General features: G+C 36.4%; 2 long non-coding RNA genes across 3 annotated transcripts; one reads left to right on the forward strand and one right to left on the reverse strand.

Moving 5' to 3' along the window:
- Positions 1–2837: 2837 nt before the first annotated feature.
- LOC137465472 (uncharacterized) lies at positions 2838–4272 on the reverse strand. The gene is made up of 2 exons (XR_010994663.1): positions 3619–4272; positions 2838–3160 (listed from the first exon to the last, which is right to left on the reverse strand). It is a non-coding gene; the product is annotated as an uncharacterized lncRNA (long non-coding RNA).
- Positions 4273–5990: 1718 nt separating this feature from the next.
- On the forward strand, positions 5991–12552 carry LOC137464582 (uncharacterized). 2 transcript variants are annotated; one of them, XR_010994291.1, is made up of 4 exons: positions 5991–6143; positions 11209–11322; positions 11809–11970; positions 12247–12552. It is a non-coding gene; the product is annotated as an uncharacterized lncRNA (long non-coding RNA). The 2 variants fall into 2 exon arrangements; XR_010994290.1 differs by having other exon boundaries at positions 11869–11970.
- Positions 12553–14229: the final 1677 nt, after the last annotated feature.

Consider the following 14229-nt stretch of genomic DNA (forward strand, 5'->3'; position numbering starts at 1 on the left):
AGTGTCCATCAAGAATAAGAAAAGTTTTAAAGATCTGATATTGAAAAATTATGGAAAAGAGAGTCATGCTTGTGGTGGTTGATTTTTTTTTTTTTTTTGTTACATATCTGAGATGAACAGACAGCTCAAATTCATACTGATATGCAAGACTAATTTTAGAGTCTTAGAAGCAGGTAGACAAAATCTATTGAAAACTGGTGCCATAATCTTTGTATTTTGCTTGAGGCTGCTGTTGACAAATCTTTCCCTACCACCCATCCTCTTCAATAATCTATTGAATATTTTAGTTCTGCTGCTTCAGAATCAAAGAAATCTATTGATGTTCTTCAAAGGCACACTGAGCTGCATATGAAAAGAAAACAATAACAACAAAAAGTCATCCAGATGCACCATGATTTACAGTTTACTCACCTGGGAGTAGAGTTAGGTGCCATATTTATCCTAACTCACAGTCATAATGATTTAAGAATCAAAATATTTCAGAGGAATAGATAAAAAGCCATCAATGGAATTCATTGAATGTTAATTAATCTGGGAACACTATTGAAAAGTCTCCTGCCCAGCTGGTGGCATGAAGGGGGATTTTGTAAGAACCGTGTCCAGCTTCCTCTAAGATCAGCCCTGATCTACCTCTGTCCTGGAGAAATGTCCCGCTTTCCATGACAGGTAATCTGAGTCCCAAAAATAATGTCTTTTCACTGACACCAGTGGAGCTAGGATCAGAGCCAGTGAATTTATATGGAAAGGAGTTTGCATAGAAAAACACTGATTTGCTCTGGAAATCAAGGGAGATGAGACTTTTTTTTGACAGTTATATTTTTTAAACATTCCTACTCAATAGGACCCTTGCAGAACCTTCTTCTACAGAACAGAAGCAGAGGAGAAAGAAAATTGATTATAACTGCCCTGTCTGCTCAGAAAACATCAGGAAACAATCTTGAACAACCTCAGACAGAGGAAAAACATATCATCCCCTGTTGAAGGAGCATGTGATACCTGGTTTCCCACAGTTTTGTGGCATGTTGTTGGGCTTTCTGACAAGAGATAAGCTCTGACTGAAGATTTTACTGAATATGAGACGTTAATAAAATCAGCACTGGTTTTCTTATTTCTCCTAACAGGTGAATTTGCATGGTTGCTCCTCCCTTGAAGGGCCAAATAGTGCATTCTCACTTCCTTTATTATCCTATTTTATAAAACCTGTGTCCTGAATATTTTATCATCGCTACATCAGGTAGTTAAAAAGAGATTATTAAGAGGTGCATGAGAAGACAGATATGCATTTATAAGAAATATTTTCAGTTAAACTTCAATTTAATCTTTTTTGGGTTGTATGGGGTGTTTATTTGCTTTGTGTTTTGTTTTTTTTCTTTGTGGGGGGGGGGGGTTGTGGTTTTTTGTGTTTGTTTGTTTGTTTATTTTCTCCTAAAAATATTTTTTTTTGTCTTGAAGTATCACCTAAATCCGGCATAAAATCTGAGATTTGTTTAATCTGTGTCCATGGCAAATTTAGGGACTTTCATGGGTTGGAGTGGAAGAAATTACACAATGGAAATTTTCCAGATTCCTACATGAATGGCTTGACAGTCAGATTTACAGCTGTGTTTAGGCTACAGAGGTGCAGGGAGGCACCTAATAGGATTTTCAAAAATACATAACCACTTTTGGACAGAAAATGAAATTATGAACCTAACTCTTCTAACAGTGTTTCCAGATCAACTTCATGTGCTTATTTTCATGTTTTGAAACATTTTTAGCAAAACAGCTTCTATTTCTACCAGTGAAATATTCCTGGGTTTCAAGAAATAATTCTGCACACAATGAACTACATTTTTCATTTGTGTGGGTAGAAGGTGCCTTTTCCATGGATGTAAAAGGTGTCTGTGTACTGTTGGGCATAAAATTATATAAGTATGTACTGACATTCATTTATACTCATGGAACAGACACTAAAAAAACAAGAAATCAATTACTTCTTAGAAGTGTCCATGCAAAAATAAAAGGAAAAAAAATTCCTTCCAAGACAGAAGAAAATGTCTTGCTAACTTATTGCTTTGTGCCTCAGATTATGTTGATTTTGGTAATTCACTGTTGTGTGAGTGAACAAACTAGCTTCATTATAAAAGAAGAATGTGCATGTGTGTTCATGAGTCTTGGAGACTTAGTGGCAAAGAAAATGTGAAAGTTTACATGGTTTTCAACATTTTTTTGTGAACTATCCACAGGAAGAAATGACAGCACTGTTCCAGCTGAGGAAAAGAGATACAGCATTCAAATGTCACTATCAATAATGATTTAATTGCTGTATGCACATGGAAAAAAAAAAGAACAAGCCTCTACCAACAAAACAAAGAAAACTTGCATTGGAAAGGCCAACTCCTTGCCATTAAAAAAAAAAAAAAAAAAAGAAAAAATTAAAAAAAATAAAAAGGAAAAACATTTTTCCATGTCTTGGGGTTCTTTTCCAGGGACCAGGACATCAGACATAGTTTTGTGACACCTGGACAATGCTTTTTCATTTCCATTTCTAAACATATCAAATTTATATTGCAAAGTAATGTAGATTTTTGGATGGGAAGAAAAGATTTCCCAAAGATAAAGGTTCTTTATCTTGAAATTAATAAGAAAGGTAATAATAAGAAAGACACTTTCTGCAAGGGCACAAGACAAGAGGAAAGATCTTGAAAAGTATTTATGTGATATATTTCTTGTTCAATCATGGCAAGACAATTGATATTTTGAGTTTCGTTTTTTGTTCGTAGGCGTTCACATCTATTTGAGCTGCTTTGGTTTTGGTTTTGTTTTTTTTTTTTTTAAATACTGGGGCCAAGAGGAAGTTTTTCACATTCCTTCTTTGTCATTTATTTGGAACTTCCATATATTGGACAAATGCTTCTACAAGCTTCATATGGATATTTTATAATAAAAGTAGGCTTTTTTTCATGGTGGCTTCTCTAATGAGTAATTTCTCCTTCCTTTATTTCTCATTTAACTCACTCGAGGGTCATAAAGGGATCAAATCTACCTCTGTGGATGTTTCCAGGACTTCAGGCTGCTCTTTAAACTCAGTATTTCCTGCTCTTTAATGTGTATTGCCCATCACTGCAAGCTTTGAAACATACACCACTGGAGCATTGCCTATACTAGCATATGTGGACAGCTCTAGTCAAGAAAAAAAAAAAAATCCATTATTTACCTCTTAAACAAATGTGGATTTCACTTGCAGATGTGTTAAGTTCCAGATGCTAATACTAGGTTAAACACGTACAACAAGCAAAATCAAGGCTCATCAGTTTCTACTATCCTTTCTACCTCATGGTCTCAAACATTTGAACAGTTCATTTGAGAATATTTTCCCAACCTTTTCCACTATTTAATCCAAATGGCTTGGGCCAAAGTTCTTTCCTTCTCAAACCTTGCAAATTCATACCTACAAAGATGGGCAACATGACACCTAAAATGTTAATCAGATGTGTTTCTCATAAGAAATTTTCTTTTATATCATGTAAGTACGATAGATAGATAGATATAGATATAGATGATAGATAGATAGATAGATAGATAGATAGATATGCAGAACCCATCACACAATGGAAATGACCCCAAATGCAATAACACATCAGGTCTTAAAGTAAAGTTTAAACCCATTTCTTTGCCTTGGCTGTTTGCTTAAGCGAAGTTGACCTTCCCTTCCCTCTGTCTAAAATCTTTCTGTTACTCATGTTGTTATAGATTGTGGCATCTGTGTAGCATTTTCCTCTTCCTTATATCATGGCAACAAGCAAGCTAACAATCGATGGGTAACTCAAAAATGTCCTTTGTTCAGTGGCAGTGGATTTTTGAAAAGCAAGTTGACATAAAATTTCTCCCTTACCACCTTTACAGACCATTTTTACTAATAAGAAAAACAAAAAAATCCCAAAGATTTGACTGCTGCATTAGTCATTGAAGACGAAAAAAAGTTAAGTCTCCTTTAATTTGCAACCAGTGATGAACAATAAATCTGACCAACCTTTCTCTTCAAAAGACAAAATAAAATCCAAATAATACAGCCTCCAAATAATTATCAGGAGTCTGGCGGTACTGTCAGGGAGCAATATACAAGATTCAATTTTAACTAGAGATACAGCCCAGCAGCCTTGTAGCCCTGAATGTCAGTCATGTCACCTTCTCCTGTCAGGAAGTGTGTCAGGACTCATATGGGCAGGGTGAGGTAGAGGCAGTGTATTACCTCACCGAGGGTCATGTATCCTGCATTCAAACTAGTCAGGGCAAAAATGTGATAAGTTTCCTGGCCCACTCTTCTTCCTCTTCTTCCAAGTGAAAACAGGCGGAGCCACTTCCCGATGGGATGTTCCCTGATGCAGCCTTGCAGCCTTTCTCCTCCAGGCTGCCACACCCAGGACTGTGACAAGGGCTTTGCTCTGCACCTCATACCAGGACAGGGTGAAGTAAACTTTCCAGGGAACACATTCAGGTGCCTGAATGTCATGGATCATCTTCCCTTGTTTTTAAGTGAAACACAAAAGCAGTTCAGTATTTCCCTGGAGGCTGGAGGGCTGTGTCAGTCACAGGGGTGATCTCTGCTGATTTTTTTTCATGTTGACAGTTTAGGCAGTGATTCCTGACTGGTCCCCTACAGGAAAATTCGGCATTGTGGGGTCTGCCAGGGCCAGTGTGTGCATTCATTGTTCCCAGTGCAAGGCCATTTGGATGACAGTGAGGGAAAAGCCTGGGCTTCTGCAGCTCTTAATCAAATTGCTGATATAGGACTGGGAGGATTTCATTCTCTAGAGCTGTCCATCAGCTGCCTTTCCCTGGGAAGGGAAATGGAAAAAGAAATGGGAAGGAAAAAGGAAAAGGGGAAAAAAGGGGAAAAATGGGAGAAAAGGGAAAAGGGAAAAAGAGAAAAAGGAAAAAGAAAAGGGATAAGGGGGAAGGGAGAGGGGGAGGAATAAAAAGAAAAAAAAAAAAGAAAAGGGAAAAGGATAAACTGGGGAACAGAAAGGGAAAATAAAAGAGGGGAGGGGAGTAGAAGGGAGAGGAAGAGAGAGAAAGTGCGAAAAAAGAAAGGAAAAAAAAAAGGAAAAAAGAAAAAAGATAAAAATGGGAAAAAAGAGGAAAAGGAAAAAAAAGGAAAAGGAAAAGGAAAAGGAAAAGGAAAAGGAAAAGGAAAAGGAAAAGAAAAGAAAAGAAAAGAAAAGAAAAGAAAAGAAAAGAAAAGAAAAGAAAAGAAAAGAAAAGAAAAGAAAAGAAAAGAAAAGAAAAGAAAAGGAAAGAAAAGAAAAGAAAAGAAAAGAAAAGAAAAGAAAAGAAAAGAAAAGAAAAGAAAAGAAAAGAAAAGAAAAGAAAAGAAAAGAAAAGAAAAGAAAAGAAAAGAAAAAAAGAAAAAAGAAAAGAAAAGAAAAGAAAAGAAGAAAAGAAAAGAGGAAAAGAAAAAAAAGAGAAAAGAAAAGAGAAAAAGAAAAGAAAAGAAAAGAAAAGAAAAGAAAAGAAAAGAAAAGAAAAGAAAAGAAAAGAAAAGAAAAGAAAAGAAAAGAAAAGAAAAGAAAAAAGAAAAGAAAAGAAAAGAAAAGAAAAGAAAAGAAAAGAAAAGAAAAGAAAAGAAAAGAAAAGAAAAGAAAAGAAAAGAAAAAAGAAAAAAAAGTTATAGCTTCTAAGGTGGAGTTGGAATTTTTTATTTTATTCATTTTACTTGTCAGCATGACTGGAAATAGCTAATTGTTTTACATCTTAAGATATTGCTCTTCCAAGAGCTAGTTCACCGTATGCAACTGTTTAAAGCATTTGAATATGCTTTCTGTGTGCATGGTTTTCTGCTTCAGTGTCCTCCCTTGGCTGCCTTTTCCTAGCCTCATTCTTTATTGCAAAGGACATTTGCAATGAAAATGGCATCTCTGCTTCTTAACAGTTCATCTGCTCCTGCTGCTCATTTCCCCACCTGAAGTCACAATCCTCCACTTGTGACCTCACTGCAGGTTGCTGTGGTGAGAGGATTATGTTGTTGCAAATAGAGGTTTATAACTTCAGGAAGAGAATGAGCAGCCAGAGCAGATGGACTCCTTTGAAATGAAGATCCTGTGTTCATGCAAATGCTGTGAATGATAAAAGGACGAGAGGGACAAGTGGCAGAAATTACACAAGCAGGATTGTTTCTAAATACAGAGCACAATTATTCCTTGTCCCATTCTATGCCTGGAGCAGGGTTAATAGGAGAGACCCTGTGAGTCCTGGGGTGGTTCAGAGAAGCCATCAGCATTTGCACACATTTTAAAGTAGCCTTCAGACACCTCTGATATGTCCCTTAGTTCTGCTGGAATCTGCCTGAATTTTGGGTGATACCCAGATTTAAATAAGGGTAGTCTATTGAAAGGAAAATAGCACAAGTCTTTATAGCTTGAAGTAAGGACCAATTACCACAATCAGTAGCTGTAACTAACTCACATTGTGGCTCAAGATCACAGAGGGATGCCTAGCAGTGAGTCAAGCTGGCAGTGAGGACCATTCCAGGAGAACGGTAGGGCAGGTTTCTCAGAAAAGGATAGACTTTCTGGTGAAGCAGTTTTCTAAGCTATTTTTTTTGCTTTGAAAGTATGCAGCTTCACTCAACTTGACACAGTGCCACTCCTACCCATTTGGTGGTGTCCAAGAAGTTGCATTACCACAACTCTGAGCCTGAGTTATAAATTCCACTTTTTCAGTAGCTGAAACGGCAAAGATTGCTTGCAGTTGTGGTCAGCTCTGGTGCCACAATTTGCATCCCCTGTGCCATGCTCATTGTGTGAATATGCCTGGAGACATACTTTTAACGCAGTGCACTGCCTAATTATGCCTTTGAGAATGAAATGGCCTTCATCTATTTAACAAACCATTAGATCCACAACATTCTTTAGCTTTGCTGGGGACAGTGATCACCAAACTCAGGGGCTGCTTGTTACTACTTGCAACCATCAATTCTCCTGAACTATTTAAGGCACACAAAAACACTGTTATTGGCACTTGGAGCACAAATCTTTGTTTTCTTATCTCCCAGCATATGAGACCTAACAGTTTATCAGGGAAAAGGCACAAAATTGTTCTGCAGTTGGGGATTGGACATGACACAGTGTTCTCCCATTGTTTGGACAGAGATCCACAGGCTTTCCCAGTGATCCATGGCTCCACAAAAGGCAGACCTTAGTGGCAGGTTGCCTGGCTGTGTCAACATGTAGGAACATGGGGCAAGAAGTGCAACCTGTGACACTGTTCCCACTGCTCTGAAATGTGATCCAGAAGCCAGTCTTCTTTTTGAAATGTTTGCCTGAGTACATTTCATTTTTTATCTGGTTTAAACTTACAACAGTGAGCTGGTAGTAAGTTTTGGAGAAAAAGAAATAGACAATTATCTACTCTGCTGCCACATAAGAGATCAGCTGGGGATAAGTCAGATAATTGAACTAAAGTTTTACTCAATCACTTCACTGTCCCTTTTCCTCCCTTTCTATTGATTTACATATGATTTTCTGCAGAAAGCTGATCCAAAAAATATAATTGATTGGTACAATAAAAATATTAATGCTTTTTTTTTTTTTTTAACAATTTCTTGATTTCACTTCTTCTGCCACCTAACTGAGACATTTAAGCAACTTATATTACCTGGAGGATTTTGCAGGTCCTCAAATGGATCCTAGGAAAGACATACCCTTGATTTATGGAGAAGCTGTAAACTAAGTGCATTGTTTACAAGACGGACTGACTGTTCATCTTTAAAAAAATCTTTAACATGTTAACATCTTTAAAATTAATCTCTAAACATCTATCCTTCCTCACTTTGTGAGTCAGTTTCCTGGACAGGGACAGATTTCTGGCAGGAAGCTGGGCAAGGTGTGAGCCATAGGAGCACCTTTCTCATCTGTCCATGGCATAAAAACATGGTATCTATCTAATAAATAAAGTAATAAATACAGAAATAAATCTATCAGTAAATCTATACTAAATGCAACGCTGATGGGAAAAATTGAAGCAAAAACTCTCAAAGCAGCACCAAGAGGGAGAATGTCAAAAAGCTTTGGACAAAAGCACAGACAGAAGTAGCTTCCATTGCTGAGTGGTACGATGTGTCAGAATGCGTGACACTATCGCTGGATACATCAAAGAGTGCGTTGGAAACATCCCTGCTACAAAAGGGAACACTGGTTGTGCATCCCTGAAAAGCAATGGCATAGACACAAAAGAGCTTGTCAGAGATAGCAAAGGGAAATGCCAGCAACAGTTTTGCACATGTAATGATTCCATCAGTACATTGGAGAGACAGGCAATAAAAATGATCAGCGTAGTGCTGGTCACATCATTTTATGCAGAGAACATTCATTATGAATTTAGCCTCTTTTATTCTTAAAAAAAAAAAAAAAAAACAAACCTTGCAAACTGGTGCTGATTGATATGGGGCAATCATTACTCATTGAGCTGATCCTGGGAAGGTCCATGAGGTCACGCAACCTGACCTCAAAAGAGTAATGGATTATTATAACAGTATCCAGTGGCCTTAGCCAAGTGCAGAGCCTTGCTGGACTCTATATATGGAAGAACTGTGTCTGGGCCAATGAACTTATAATCAAACTGAATTAAATGTGGGAGACTAAATAGCCGTGGTATCAGAGTAAAGCAATAACAGAGTTTAGCCAATAAGCCAGATTTTCTGACTTCAAGTCTAGTATGTAACTCAGGAGTCTTTTACCTTTTTATATGGTCTCTGTTATTTGAAGATATCCATTGCTGAGTTCTGGTGTAATGTTTCTAATGATTATTAAAGAGATAAAGAGATATTTAAGAGATGTTTGGTTTTGGTTTGGAGGGGTAGTTTCTTTTTTTTTTTTTTTTTACAATTATTTTTGTTTTCTTCTAGAAGACTGAAAAAATAGTTTTAAAAAGCTGGGTGTGTGTACTAGCAGATGCTTAGGAACAAAGAGACTTTCTACAAACATATTCCTGCTTCTTAAAATGTAGCTTTCAAATCTATGCTCTTCAAACAAAAGAGGAAAAAGAATAAAATGTTGCATTTCTGCAGTAAAGACAGCTCAGTCAAAATGGTTGCTTTCCAGCAAAGTGCCTCAAACAATTCTTCCTTCTCAGGATATCTTTGTAGATGAAATGGCGATTTTAAAGATTTTGGATTAAAACAAAACAAAAAAAAGTGCTGGATGGCTCAGACAACTTAATACAGCTCTGTACATGATTGATTAAAACTTACTCATTTTTAGAAATGGAGGATAGCTAATTTAGAAAAGGTTTCTTATAAGCACTTGTGCTTATTACACCAGTTTTTGCAATATCACTGGAAGTAAATTTTTTTAAGAGATCTTTGTGTTCTTTCTTAGTGACTACTGAGGTTCACAAATAGTTGTCTGCACTTCTCTTAGACAATCACAGGTAATTTCAGTGGAATTTTATACAGAAACCTCAACCTCATCAGAATATATTGAGCCAAAGTCTGACAATATGAAGGCTGACCAGATATTTTCTATATTTAAAGTTTGAAAACACCAAAATGAGGAACTATAATTAGAATGATGGTCATGCAACCAGTGAATCATCATAGCAAAGAAATGAAAAATTGTAGTGGGATATTGGGGAGAAGATCCTTATTACCTAGGCCTATTAGGCTTGAAATAGTCTCTCAGGGAGGTTGAGAAAGTCCCCTAAGGGACTGGGGAGACACAGAGCATGATTTAAAGCAGCATCCCTTAATATACAGTGCCATATATACATGGAAACACTTCTTAAAAAGCAAGTTTTGAGGTGTCATGTGAGGTGTAGTCTACAAAAAAAAAATATACAGGAAATATGAGAATGAACCAAACAAAGGATCCATAAATGTTAAGAAGTTGTTTTAGTGGATTTTTAAGAAAATATTTTACAAATGCAACTAGGAAGGAGGTGATCCATTTTCTAGGTATGGCAGCATATTCACCCTTTCTGTAACGGGCTGTTAGGACCCTACTTGAGAAAAACTGGCTATTTAGCCACATAAAGTTCACTTTCAATCAGGTCTGTTGCTTTGTGCCTGGAATGATGTAGGCATATGTGCAAGAAGAAAAAACAAACAAACAAACAAAACACATGCAGCAAAATAACTTCCAAGATTTGAGGAATCTAGCAATCTCTGGTAGTTATTGGAGTATTTTTAAAATAACACAGCAAATTTTGACATATGAATGACTGCATTTCATATTTATTTGTTGTCTTTTTTTTTATATATTAATAATTACTTAGCCACTCAGACTCCTGAGACTTTCCAGTGTAGCTTTTCAAGACCAGATTCCACAGAGATATCTAAGCATGACACCTACATCCTGTTACACTCAATAACTTTGAGTCTGATTTCTCAAGAGACACTGGTTCCCTTCGTGGATGAAGAAGAATAACATTTGGTTTCTGCTAATGCTTTGGTATTTTCCACAGATGTTTAATTGCTTCCGCCTGTATGCCTAGATAAGAGTCCTTGATCCATGGTTATCACCCTCCTAGGTATCCATCAGGCAAGGATGTCCAGTAATGCCATATTAGCCCGCTGATGTCATATTAGCACAAAATTTGGCTCCTTTACTTTTCCTTTTTTGTTTCTTAAGGGAAACATCCAGACATAAGTGGTATTGCTTTCCATTGTAAACTGGATTGTTCTTATTGGAGTAATGAAAGTTCAGTGTTGGTGTTTTTTATTTACTCTTGGGACAGTCAGAAGATTATTGAAAAAGGATCTCTTATATGGTAAGAAAAACAAGTTTGTTGGCTTGAACTTTGATTTTGTGACACTGGGAGCTATAGCTCTGCTGGGAAAAAAAAAAAAAAAAAAAAAAAAAAAAAAACCAAAAACCTTAAAAGCCAGGAAATAGAGCAAGTTGTTTAAATGTTTAAAACTAATATTTGGGTACCAGCTATAATGGCTGAACTGAAGTGAGCTTCATGTTGTACTTCAGCTATAATGGCTGAAGTGAACATCCATTGGTGCAGATCTGGGGTCTGAGGGAAGGTTATGATGCTTGAGCTGAAGAACTTCATCTCCCATTTATAAAATATGGAATAAATTCTTTTTTCTCATCCCCTAAACCTGAGAAACATTCCAATACTGAACAGCATCATCACAGAGGGAAAAAATCCCACCTCATCTTCTGTTGGAGATGACACTTCAGACCATTTCTGCCTAACCTCAATTCCATTTTTTTATCACAGTAGAAAATGGAGCCAGATGGGAATGATAAAACTGCATGTGCATTCACTTCATTTAAAGCTGCAAGTTGCACTGAAAAGGATGCATATTTCTCTATGCTCTGAGACATAATGCAGGTAGGAAAGAGCTCACAAAACAATGTGTGGCAGTATAACATTGTCCAGGTACTACACAAGGCTAGGTAATCTAATATGTGGAGGGCGCATAAGGATAGGGATATTAAGTAATTTTTTCATGTCTGTTATGATGGGAATTTTGTTTGGCAGAAATACCATAAAAAATTGCAGGTAAAAAGAAAAAAAATAGATTAAATTATTTTTCTTTTTCTTATTTACTCTATTTCCTTGATTTCAAACCTGGCTGAATTTTACCAGTCATTGACCTATGATTTGAGAAGCTCAGCTGTGCCTTTCTAGAGTTGTCTTCTCTCCTACCTTCTGTAGGATGCTAGAACAAAAGGGGTCCAGTGGACTTACCTCCATTCACCCTGACAGTGATAAGACAAAAGAAGGGGCTGCTTATTTAGTATTTAAAAAACAAAGACTATACTTACCACTTCAGCAAAAACAATTGATCATCAATAGTGAGAAAACATTGTTTAGGCACAGCACACAAACCTTGAGGGATTTATGAGCAGCTCCAAACTCACCTCTTGACTTCAGCTGGAGACTGGGCCACGTATCTGAGTACCAGGATCTGACTGGTAATGTCCTGTGCAAATGAATTTAGAGATTTTCTCAGCTTGTATTCATATTCTACAAAAGGTAAATATACCCCAATTACACCTACTTGGAGCTGAATTATCGACTTCAGCTTTGAAGTGCAAATGAGCTGAATGAAAACATAGGCAACAACATAGGAGCTATTCCAACTAGCTGATTTATAGTGCATTAACTGTCTGGTAAGGAAAGCCTTCTATTGCTATGGATTTGTAATCCCCCTGTCCAATTATCCTGAAGATGAAGGCAAAATGCCATCCACTGTATGAGGCAATCAATAGTGGTCATTTCTTAAAATTCTTTGCTTCTCTTTCTTTCCAGCAATCCAGGTTACAGGGTCTTCTGTAAATTACTCTTTCATGGTTTATCAGCCCTGCTGTTTCTAAGAGCCAGACTTAGGGACTACTGTTACGAAAATAAACTGCTATAAACAACCCTCCAGCAGGTTAAAATTATTAGCATTTATGGAGAATGGAAACTCTTTTAGAAACTTCTAATCACCATTGTCTTTCTGTGTAAAAGTGATGTCTGACTAAATAAATGTGAGGAAGTGGAAATAATAAAATATATTTTTATTATTTTTTTATTAAATCAATAAAGATATACATACATGAAGTCATGCTATATGAAAAAAAATTTAAGCACTCAATTCTCATGTTGCTATTTGCTAAAGGGCACTATATCTTCATGCAGTACTAATTCCAAACTCTCATCTGAAACAGAAGAGGAGCCCTCCCATTTGCCAAAACATCACATCCACTTGTTCTGTCTTCTATTTTCAGGCATTTATTTTAATCAGTGAGAAACCTCTCAGCCTCACCAGTTCTCTATTACAATATAAACTCTTTTTGCTGCTTCCTAGAACTTCCAACACAAGCACAGAGTTCAGTTTATTTGGAAAACCATGTTTAGTTCAAGAAAATACTGAATATAGCACATTCAGTTTATTTGCTGCATTTGGGTTCATGTGTTTCTACCCATCTCTACCTGATAAACAGATATTCCTTTCCGTACAGAGATAACCAAATAAAGATACAACAACTGAGGTTCATGTTATAGGTGTAACTGGAGGAAGTAGCCCCCAACATTTATAACCAGTGGAAACTAAGTTATTACAATCATTGTAATGCACAATAAGAAGAGAGAATTTTAGAATGGTTTGAGACGGTAAGGACCTTAGACTTCATCTATTTTCAACCCCTCACCCCCCTGCCATGGACAGGGAAGATCTCTTGCATCCTCAAGAACATGTATAAATTTTGGCAACTCAGTATGCTATTCCCTCCCTAAATTGCTAATTTAGTATTAAAAACAAAGACAATGAGAAATGACTGCCTTTAATGTTGATATCTAGCATGTACCTGTCTGAAATAAGATAAAAAATAATTCCAGAATTTCTATCAAAAGGAAGGCAACAGGAAACTAAAGAGTCACAATGAGCAAAAAAAAAAAAAAAAATTTAGGAATCAACAGCAATGTCATGATTGGACAGTGGTCTCCCTAGGAGTTTCAGCCCATTAAAAATATCTAATATGTGTTATAGAGTGCTTTGGGATCTTAAAAGGGTCATAACCTTGATTATTTAAATTCAAATAGATAAGGTCACAGTGGTATCTGGAAACAAAAATATTGTACATAATCTTAGGCCACAATGACAGCTTCTATAATATTTTCCAGTGAGGCAAATTATCTGTGTTTGGTGAAACCTAGATAAATCAATGTTCAAAACTGCCTTAAATTCCAGCTTTATTTTTTCTGTATGGGCATATCTAAAGATATTATAGACTATGAAGTAAGGAGAATGACCTGATTGACAGAATAACATTTTCCGTCCCTGGGTTTTTGTTATTCTAGCAATCAAGTACAAGCATAGATGTCTCTATAATATGGAAAGTTTTCAAATTAATTAACAAATTTCAATCAAAAAAGTAACTAATGAACTAAGGAATATTTTTAATCAACTTTATACATTAAAACCCAGAATAATTGCAGATATTTAGCCAAGGTCATCCAGGAGATCTCAATGTGTTCAAGGCATCAGATTCTGTTATCAGACTCCTTCTTATGGGCACCAATAAACATACAGTGTTACCTGAGACTCACAGGGCTACCAGAAATTAAATTTTAGTGAGTGATCCTTGCATTTTCTTGAGAAATATACCGTACTGTTTGGGCTCAGTCCAGAACCAATTATGTAGGTACAATGGAAACACGGTTATGCCATTTCCAGGAGAATTTTTATCTGCTCTACCTATAAAGCTTTTGCCTAACTTCAAAGTTCAGATGTTACTTTGTAAAGGCAGA

The sequence above is a fragment of the Anomalospiza imberbis genome, chromosome Z (assembly GCF_031753505.1).
Source record: "Anomalospiza imberbis isolate Cuckoo-Finch-1a 21T00152 chromosome Z, ASM3175350v1, whole genome shotgun sequence".
Lineage (NCBI taxonomy): Eukaryota > Metazoa > Chordata > Aves > Passeriformes > Viduidae > Anomalospiza > Anomalospiza imberbis.